This window comes from Crocodylus porosus, unplaced genomic scaffold (assembly GCF_001723895.1).
Source record: "Crocodylus porosus isolate Cpor-Errol unplaced genomic scaffold, CroPor_comp1, whole genome shotgun sequence".
Lineage (NCBI taxonomy): Eukaryota > Metazoa > Chordata > Crocodylia > Crocodylidae > Crocodylus > Crocodylus porosus.
The window spans coordinates 17,244,689-17,254,373 of record NW_017728917.1 but is presented as its reverse complement, the minus strand read 5'-3'; the positions used below and the strand labels follow the sequence as shown (position 1 = coordinate 17,254,373).

At 43.0% G+C, this 9,685-nt stretch overlaps 1 long non-coding RNA gene across 1 annotated transcript; it reads left to right on the top strand.

Annotated features, from left to right (window-relative positions):
- Positions 1-660: 660 nt before the first annotated feature.
- On the top strand, positions 661-4,306 carry LOC109311262. Its single transcript, XR_002101456.1, has 2 exons — positions 661-743; positions 1,975-4,306. It is a non-coding gene; the product is annotated as an uncharacterized LOC109311262 (long non-coding RNA).
- Positions 4,307-9,685: the final 5,379 nt, after the last annotated feature.

Sequence of the window (9,685 nt, the reverse complement as noted above, 5' to 3'; positions counted from 1 at the left end):
GGGTTTTTTTTAAATCATTCTCATTGGGAATTTTCCTCTTTGAAACCTGCCAAGTGATGCTGTCTCCACTGAATCCTCTGACTGTTTATCTGAGAACCTATGACCTAGTTAAACATCAAAGATGCTTTCCCTTAGTTTAGAGGGCCAGAGGTGTAAAGAAAGTTAAAGGCTAAGTACAGACAGTTAAAAAGCCTGAGGCTGAATCGATTCAATCTTTGCACGTTCGTCTAAGCTGTATAGACTGAACCAGTAAGCAAGTGCACAGACATTCACTTTTAATTCTGGAAATGCAGCCAAATGGCTGCAGTGGCCCAGGCCAGAAGCTGGAGGGTGCTACAGTGCACCTCCTGCTGGGCTGGAGTAGACAGCTTGGGCCAAAGCTAATCCACCCACCCTGCAAGGGGCTTTGTGGGGAAGGTGCAAAGCATCCTGGCATGCTGGGGGGGCTGAGAGTTGACTCGAATCTGGAGGAGATCTAGGACAGAAATTCAATAAACAGATTTAACTTAAATCAGTTAATTCTGATACTACATCCATCCAGATTTATTGCAGACTGGTTTCAGCCATTATGAAAGTGGTTTATGTGCACTGAACTTCTGTTTTGTTACAGATTTGAACATGTTTTTGATCACTTATACTGGTTTATTTGTAACTGCTGTCAGCCCGCTTCATAAGCTTAAAATAGCATTGCCTCAGGTGGCATTGTACAGCCATTGTACATTGGAAATGAATGCATCAAAAACGTGAGTGAGGAGTTTTAGAGTTTTTATAAGACATTACATTTTTTTTTTAATTAATATAAAGGGTGCATATTCCCTAATGGAACATGGATTTAAAAACATCCAAGTGACAGAGAATCCTGCTTTTTTTTTTTTTTACTTCAAAACAAAAGCTTTTTTAAAAAGAGCGTTTCTCATACTACATCGGATTCCACCTTTTTTTCTTTTTTCAAATCAAACGTTCTCTCACTCTCTAATTTTCCATATTTAAAAAATCTTTTCCTTGATTATAACTGTTGAATGAGTCTCAATAACTATTTATCCTTAGGACCTCTGTGAGGAGGAAAGTTTACCAAGAAGAAAATGGTAACGGCAAGACCTGGACTGAGAGCGCGCCAGTGAGGTACAACATGTTGAGGTTTTAGGCCACAGAGCAGGATCTGATGCTGTTGCTGTTAGTAGTACTCCGAATACGACAGTTCCTGCCCAAGCTTATGAAAACGTTCAGTCCTTTCCTCTCCAATCTTCTGCTTTAAGCTACTACTAAGAGAGACCGAACTTGGCTGACTGTCATCGAGCTCTGATGTCACCACTGAAGTTGAGTAAAATAATGTGCACCATCATGGTCTATTTTCAGCGTGTGCAAAGTTCATTCTTTACAAAATATTGGGCCAGTCAAAATGCAAAATAATAAGGTAGGATGAAAGGAAGCACCTTGCCTTTTTCCACATTCTTCCTTCTAAGACTACAAAAGCACTTTGCAAACAACTGTGAAGTTACATCTCTCAGCACCCCTGAGAGCCAGATCAGCGTTATTTTTCCTGAGGGACAGATCATTTAGGGTTCAGATGTTCAAAAGTGCCCAAATCTAGACACTTGTACCTTGACTTTCAGAGATGCTAGTACCCAGATGTAGTCTGTAAGAGCTGTACCTGTGTTGTTCAGAATATCCAGCACCCTCTTTTGAAAACGTTGCTCAAAGTGACTTGCCCACAGTGAATCGGGAGTAGCAATAGAAATAGACCTTGAATCTTTTAACATCCAGTCCTGATGCTTGAACAAAAAAACTATTTTCCTTTGAACATCTTCTGAAGAGAATGGAAAACTCAGGTAATAATGCCTGGTTCTTGTGATGGAGGTGTTAGTAGAAACAAACTCAGAAATGGCCCTTCTTAGTGGTTGTAGGGAGATTTCTGGAGTCTATCGGTTCAATTTTAGTCCTTTATCATGAAGACCATTAACCTTCATCTTGTAGCAATTCTTGCTTCAGAGTTGGGAGAGTGGAGAAGATAAGAAGTGGTATGATGAATAAAGCCTAACACAGGCTGTTGCTTTGTCTTCTGTTCAGGTTAGAGACATGGAGGAAGAAAGAAAACGAAAGGGCTAATAACGCAAAGGAAACGTGAACAGCGATGGAGTTCCAAAACTAGCAGTATCTCTGGTATCAAACAAGCCAGTCACTGCACCCGACCAGCCACTTCCCCATGCTGTAAGGCTCATTATGGGTAATAATGAGTAATATGTGCATGCAAATGTTAACAAGGAGAAATCCTGTTTTGTCCAAGCACAGAGGCATCTGGGTCCTAAGTTTCATTTTAATTGGGAAGGGAGCAGGGGAAGCTGCTGTAGAAGAACTGGAGGTGAAACAGAAGCATTGTCAAGTGGTAGAAAATGGTTTCACTGGAGAATCTCTTGCCGAACTGAGATATTGCTGTCCCCCCCCCCCCCATTATTAAAGCTATATTGCAGTTTCACACACCTCCCAATTTTAGTAATGTTCACATTCAGGTTTTGGTTTGACAGAAGCGTCCACTAAAATACTCAGATCTGAACACTGCGCATCTCAGATCTGAATAATGTTCCTGTTTGGATCCATCTCTGCTGTTGGACTATGCCCCTCAAGTTCAAAATCATGTCAAACCTTTCCTAGAAAGACATGAAGGTAAATTTCTTCATGGAACAAAATATTTCCATTTATTTTTTTTCCCCCTTTGGGCTTTGCTTCTCCTATCAAACTGCCTCTCTTCTCCCTTGCTGCTTGTGATCGTGTACAACACCCAAGCACAGAAATAAAGCTGCAGTCATTCTCAGTCACCACTGGACTGTCAGTTCACCCAGTTCATTTTTTCCCATTGCACTGGGTGGGGTGGTAACCTAGTTGCATACAGAAACAGGCTCTTTCTTTTTTTAGTATTATCAACTATATTAAGCTATTCATCAGGCTGCCAGTTTGGCCCATTACTAAGGAAAATAAGTGGTTTCTCTTCTGCTGTGGAGAATTGTAAGTTATGAAGTACTTATGTGAGGTCTGCTCTTGATTCAGCCATTCATTGTAGCAATCCCTGCTTTGTGTATGATATCCTGAAACAAGCCAGTTAAAGCAGCAATGTAGTGAGCATTAGGGACAAATTCCCCTTTCATAATGCTGCTTTAAAAATAAAAACACGGCTGTACTCTGAGCCTATAAACAGCATCAGTTGCCCTGAGATGGGAACAACACACAATTACCATCCCAAGATGCTGGATCACAGACATACAGCATTATCGTTCCACTCGGCTTCTTAATTTGGTTCAATCAGCATATTTAAATATACAGATGAATTCTGTTTTGCCAAATGTTGCAGGGACAGGACTCTTGAATGCAGCTGTATTTTAATAATCTGTCGGTCGCGTGAAGACAGCTCGTGACAGACAGAGCAGAGAGCAACGAGTTGGCCAATGAAAACACAGCTGGTAGCTCTCATTTGAAGGGTATTACCCTTTCTGCTGCCTCTATAAAGATTAAATGAAATCTTCTGGATTCAAGGCTCATCTCACCTTGTTCAGGACAAGTTTCAGCAACAGTCCCTGGGTTTTTCCCCCTTACCTCATCCCTTGTGGTTTTGGCAGGGAAGTCACGCTAATGGAAATGTACTGAAATGGAATGCAAAGCCTTCTGAAACTTGCCTGTGTCTTTTGTATGCACAAAATGCGGGCCAGGACTACGCAAAAAAAAGGTTGCTCTCATTTTCAAATCTTGGTGTGGGGGGTGAGGGAAAAAACCTGCTTTGATTTATGTTCTCTCTTCAAACCCAGGTGAACTTTGCAATTTTGCATGGTATGGACACGGAAAGAGGGAGATCTCCCATTTGTAACTGCGTTTTACTTTAAGCGTTTGCCTTTTTTCAGAACCCATGGCTCAAAAAATGTTGAGCATCTACAAAATGACATTACTAAATTTACTAGCTCTCCTCTCTGCTCCATTCTCTTGCCTAATTTTTTGCTGTTTGAAAGCCAAAAGGCAACATGAGAAGGAACTTTTTGCCACCTCCAAAAAAGTCATTGAGTTGGTATATGTGGGAAGGGCTTCTGTTCTAAAGATAGCCTTCAGCATGTGGGTTGCGTATGAGGGCTGATTTTAGAATAGAGTAAGTCCCGGCAGAGTTGAGGGTCTGTCTCCAGTTCTGTAATTATGGTATGAAGTTTGGATTTGGAGTTTTTTATTGCTTGCGTGTCACAGTCCTTTTCAAATGACCACTGGCAGATGCATTGGTAGAATAAGTTTCCTAGATTAACTACCAAAAAAAATAAAACCAGCCGTGATTCTTTTTATGAGCATCTGTTATTTCCACAGTTTGGCTCTTTTATAATTAAGTTTTATTTCTGCCATCATGATGTACTGTACTTTCCAATTAAAATGAAGCAGCTCCATGCTCCAACTAGCTTACAATCTAAAAGCCACATCCTGGAAGCCTGTAATCTCTTTTGAATGAGTAAAACTTTTCATGTAAGGGCGACCTACTAGGGCTGAGTGAAGCTTTGGTCCCTGATTTGATTCAGTGGAGATTTGGCCCAATTCAGTGGCCAAATCTCTGAATCCGAATTGAATCAGAGGACCCTTTAATCTCTCTGAATCGATTCAAAAAGAGTCAGGACTCAGACATTAATACAGCAGGGCTGTGTGAAGCTTCAGGTGCTGATTCAATTTGCAGGAGATTCGGCCTGATTTTTAGTATCTGAATCGAATCAGGAAACCAATAAAAAGGTCCAAATTGATTCGAAGCTGTCCGAGAGCTTCGATGATTCAGGCAGTCCCCATCCCCTGCCTGCTCCCCCAGCCCCACTCTGCCCCCCCATGGCTGCCCCTGTCACCCCAACTCTTAGTTGTTTAAAAAAAAGCCCCGATTCACCAGGTGCTGATGGGTGGGGGGGTGATCTCTGCTGCCCCACACTGCACAGGGGGCTCTGCACAAGGCCGCAGACACCCCCCCACAGCCTGAGCCCCATCCATGGCTGCCCTGCCCACCCCAACTTCAGCCCTTTAAAAAAAAATCCACAAACTCACCAGCTCCTGCAGCAGCCTCAGGGCTTCAGGAAGAGCCCCCCATGCAGCATGGGACAATGAGGGGGCAGTAGGGATTGCCCCCCTGCTGGACAGGAAGCAGTGTGTCCAGGGGTGTTTTTATTGTTTTTTGTCTTAAAGGGCTGAAGCTGGGCCAGGCAGGACAGCCATGGGGGGCTGGGACAGTGTGGGGGGGATTGTGGGGCTCATGCAGAGCCTCCCACGCAGCTTTGGGCAGTGGGGGGCAGCGGGGATCACCCCCCCCCCTTTGCCCAGCAGCACCCTGTGAGTGGGGCTTTTTTTCCCTCAAGTACCAGGAGCTGGGGCTGGCAGGGCAGCCATTGTTGGGGCTGGGAGAGTGGGCAGGGCATAGGCCTACGTAATTCGGAGATTCAGCAGCAGCCAAATCTCCGAGTCAGATTCGGCCAAATTGATTTGGGACAGTGATTTGAATCACCGAGTTGAATCGCTGTCCCCTGAATTGGCCGAATCTGAATCCAAAACGAATACTAGCCACCTCATGCGGACCTAAAACACAGCTTTAAATGTTTTTCTATATACCTCTAAGTAGCAGGCGGGTTGTGAACACTGCAATGCTGGGGCGCATGGAGCGTCCCACAGGGGCGTGGGGGGTTCCCCAGTGCACTTGGCAGCAGACCTAGAAGTGGACCAAAACACTTCCAGTCCACTTCTGGATCTGCTGGGGAGTGCACAGGGGCCCCCCTGAACCCTCCCCCTGGCTCGCTGACCGGTGCCTCCTGGGTCTGGGGGGGCACCCATGGTCCCCCTGTGGCCAATCGCCAAACCAGAGGGGATGCAGGGGGAGGACACAGGGTGGGGGGGCCTGCGCACTCCCTGGCGCACCCGGAAGTGGACCGGAAGTACTTCCAGTCCATTTACAGGTTGGTCACCAAGCACGTGGAGGCCCCGTTCCTCCCCCCGCACCCCTGTGGGATGCTCTATGCACCCCAGCATCGCAGTGATCACAAGGCTTTACTGGTACTTCGAGGTATGTTGAAAAAACATTTAAAGCCACGTCTACATCCTAACTGCTGATTCTATGAATCAGCATTGAATCTTCAGATTTGGATTTGGCCAAATTGAATCGGGGACAGTGATCTGAATCAATGAATTGAATCACTGTCCCTGATTCCGGCTGAGTCTGAATCCAAATTGAATAGGGCCCATTTCACATACCCTTACTACCCACCTAAGTGAGGCTTCATGGGCCCAGACTTTCAGTGATGCAAAACATGGCCCAATTCTCCCTTAATAATTGATTTGCTAATCTGCTGCATTTCCAAATATAAATAAATAAATAAATCCCTAATAAGCTTATATATTAACAATAATAGCAAAAAAACTCTTTCATTCCTCAAAAGTAAAAGCAGTCAGACTTTCATTACTGCTGATATTTTGGCCTAAAGGCACCCTTTTTGCGATGCCAAAATGTAATAATTAAAGAGAGGGAGCCAACATCAATCTCCATTTATTGGCGTTTCTTACCTTTTTTACTCCGATACACCTGGAGGGTTATAACTGACAAAAATTTAAAAACAGGTTTGCTGTGCACCATTTATGCTTTTTTTTTAACATTTTCATTGCACTCCGTTTCTAGTATAAATAGTTCAGTTTCATTTTCTGGCTGTTATGCAAAACAGTACAGCGCTTTTTGTGCTCAACCTTTGTAAAGAATTCTCTGCAGTTTCATTTCCACTCTGCACCTTTTGCCTTTGCTTTCCATCAGCATACGCATGATGCAGTGTTACTCATGAATACTCAAGACAAGTGCATTTAAACTTTGGACACTGCAGACAACTGGCAAAATCTCCCATAAGAACCTTGATGCAGGGACAATTCAACTAGATAAAGGTCTAACTGAGCTCTTCACAAGTAGGATGATGCAAATGTCTGCAAATAGTTTGTGGAAACAACCCCAAGGGCGATATCAAATCAATGAACACAATGTGTGTGGTACATTTCTGTTCAGCTGGGTCACTGTTTGACACAGCAGTTAAGAGTTCTGCAAACTCCTACCCAGCTTCCTGGCATAGAGGCAGTTTTATGAGCCATGCCACAAGCTGACTCCATCCGTCACAGATACGATCACACATGCAACTATTTGGTCTAGATGTGATGAGAAAAAAATCATTTAAAGTCCAAATCCATCAATAAATCTTACAATAGCCTCATTTTTTGTAGGAAGATTGCCTTAGGCAAGATCTCTCTGCTCCAGAGAGTGTAATGTTTACAACCACCCCCTCCCCCCAGTCCTATTTATCTGCTGCAAAGGCTTCCTGAAACTTCCTCCTGTGTACAAGTGTTATAGCCAAAGAACAGAAACTTTGCAGTGGGACTCTTGTGACTAGCCATAGTCCAGTGGCACATCGAGCACCCCAGATTTGCAGTGCATTGTTTGCCATCAGTTCATACAGAAATAAACACCCCCACTTCACCACAAAATGCCTGGGGTAAGTTTGAGTAAGAAATAACATTTGGGAGAATCGTGATCTGCTTGTAAATTATCCTCAAACTCTAAATGAGGTTAAATGTGCCAAATAAATTATTCCTAAGGAATCATTCATTTAGCTCTATCTGAAGGGAGCTAAGGGAAGGGAATAATTACTCTGAAGAATGAAAGGTGCTGACAAATTAATCATGAAATAACTACTACTAATATTGAAGTCCTGCATATCCCTTTTTGGGCCAAAAGCCAACTGAGAGTGGTCCTTTCTAGCCAATGCAACTGTCTCTGTGATAAAGGCTCGTTGAATGTAAGCCAACCAATCAGAAGCTTAATGTTATCAGTGGAAAAATATATCGGCACTTAAGGTTTTGTTCTGACTGATTTAATTATATATCTTTTGGTGCCATTTCTCAGGCTATGGACTGATTGGCTGATCTGTATTAGCAGGCCATTTAGATGGATTATAATTATAACTATGGGTTGTCAGTAGACAAAGATTTTTTGGCTAAACCATTAATACTGGGTGGTATGGCAGTTCTTTGACATGGGAAATGAACGCTTCAATGAAATGCTGGAGTTTGGATTTGGGGATTCCTTTTAGGCTTGGTTTGTAACTGATGATGGTGATTCTCTTGTTGGTTTTGCTTCTTATGTTCATATGTAACTGCTTGGCCTCTTCCTGGCTTATTTCACAGGCTCCAAGAGGATAGCATATATAATTCAGTGTTGATTAATGTAGCTTTCCTTAATATACATAAGTGTCATATATCCATGTCTCTGATATTGGCTGCAACCTATACCAGCAATGTCTTTAATCACTACCAGCACTGGGTAGTGCTTTCAGCCAGGTGGGGGTTGACTCAGCAGTAAAAACACCTGAGCCCAGCTGAACCTAGTTTTCGCATCGGTGTTGGCATCCATGGTAGCATTCAGCTTTTTGGGAATACCAAGAACAGCTGTAGTGCAGGCAAATCCTCATGACAGAAAGCTCATGCAAGTCTCATTTTGTAAGATCCTTCCCCTTACTGACCCTACACAGCCCTACTCCCTCAGGGCAAGAAAGTAGACTTCTTTCATTTGAAGGTGCAGTGCACAGAAAGCAAAATCCTAAGTCCAGGTATTTTTTATTGCTCTTTAAAGAAAAGAGTAGACTGATTTCCATTTTCAATCATTGTAAACATCAGATAAAAGAAGATTAATCAATCAGTATGCTTCCTTAATAAGGATAGGCGAAGCAACAGTATTAAATGATGGAGAACTACTGTAGTTAGGGATCTATGTTCGCCTGAAAGAGAACGCTGTCAAAATTGTGTAAGTTATACTCCCATACACATTGTATGTCATTTTTCCCAAAAGAGTGGGCTAAATTCAGAGGTGATGTTGAAAGTCTACCCTTAACCTTGGAAGCGAGATTAGATCCCTTACTGATAAAGAACACAATAGAGCAACTGAAATAGTAAGCTTAAGGTATATGACAGGCAGTGGGTTGAAAGGAGTCTAAACTGATTAAACAGAAATATCAAGGAGTCACAAGAAGGTATAAAAAGTAGAGCTGTGTGAGGTTTTGGACCTTGCTTCGGATCTGGAGAAGCTTCGGACGCTTTGGCGTCCAAAGCAGCATATCTGGATCGAAACGCTGGCTTCGTTAGGCTTTCTGAAGCGCTTCAGAGCTTCCAAAGTGCTTGGAAAAGCTTTGGAGCCGCTTTGGAGATCCAGCCATAGGGTATAATGGGGAAATCAACGAAATAGCTATAACTTAGTAGTTTTTTGTTTGATTTCATTTTGTCATTGATTTTCCCATTATACCCAATGGCCGGATCTCTGAGGCAGCTCTGAAGCTTTGGAGCCACTCTGGCCAAATCGAAGTGGAAACCCCGTCCGGAGCTCCGGATTGAATCACTGGCATCCAAAGCGGCTGGATCTGAAGCCAGATTGAATATCTGCCTACTTGCACAGCCCTAAAAAGAAGCTGTAAGTTAAAAACCAGGGTTGGTTACTTAGCTTTCCAAGGACATAAAAAAGTGGTAATTAAACTTTTCCTACTATGTTCCTATTTTCTGAACTCTTGATCATACTTGGGTATCCTTAAAATCAGTTGTTCCTTTTTCAGATACTGTATGTAACATATTCTCCTTTACAAACTGCATCTGAAAGTAGATCTTGTTCAGGGGGTGGCAT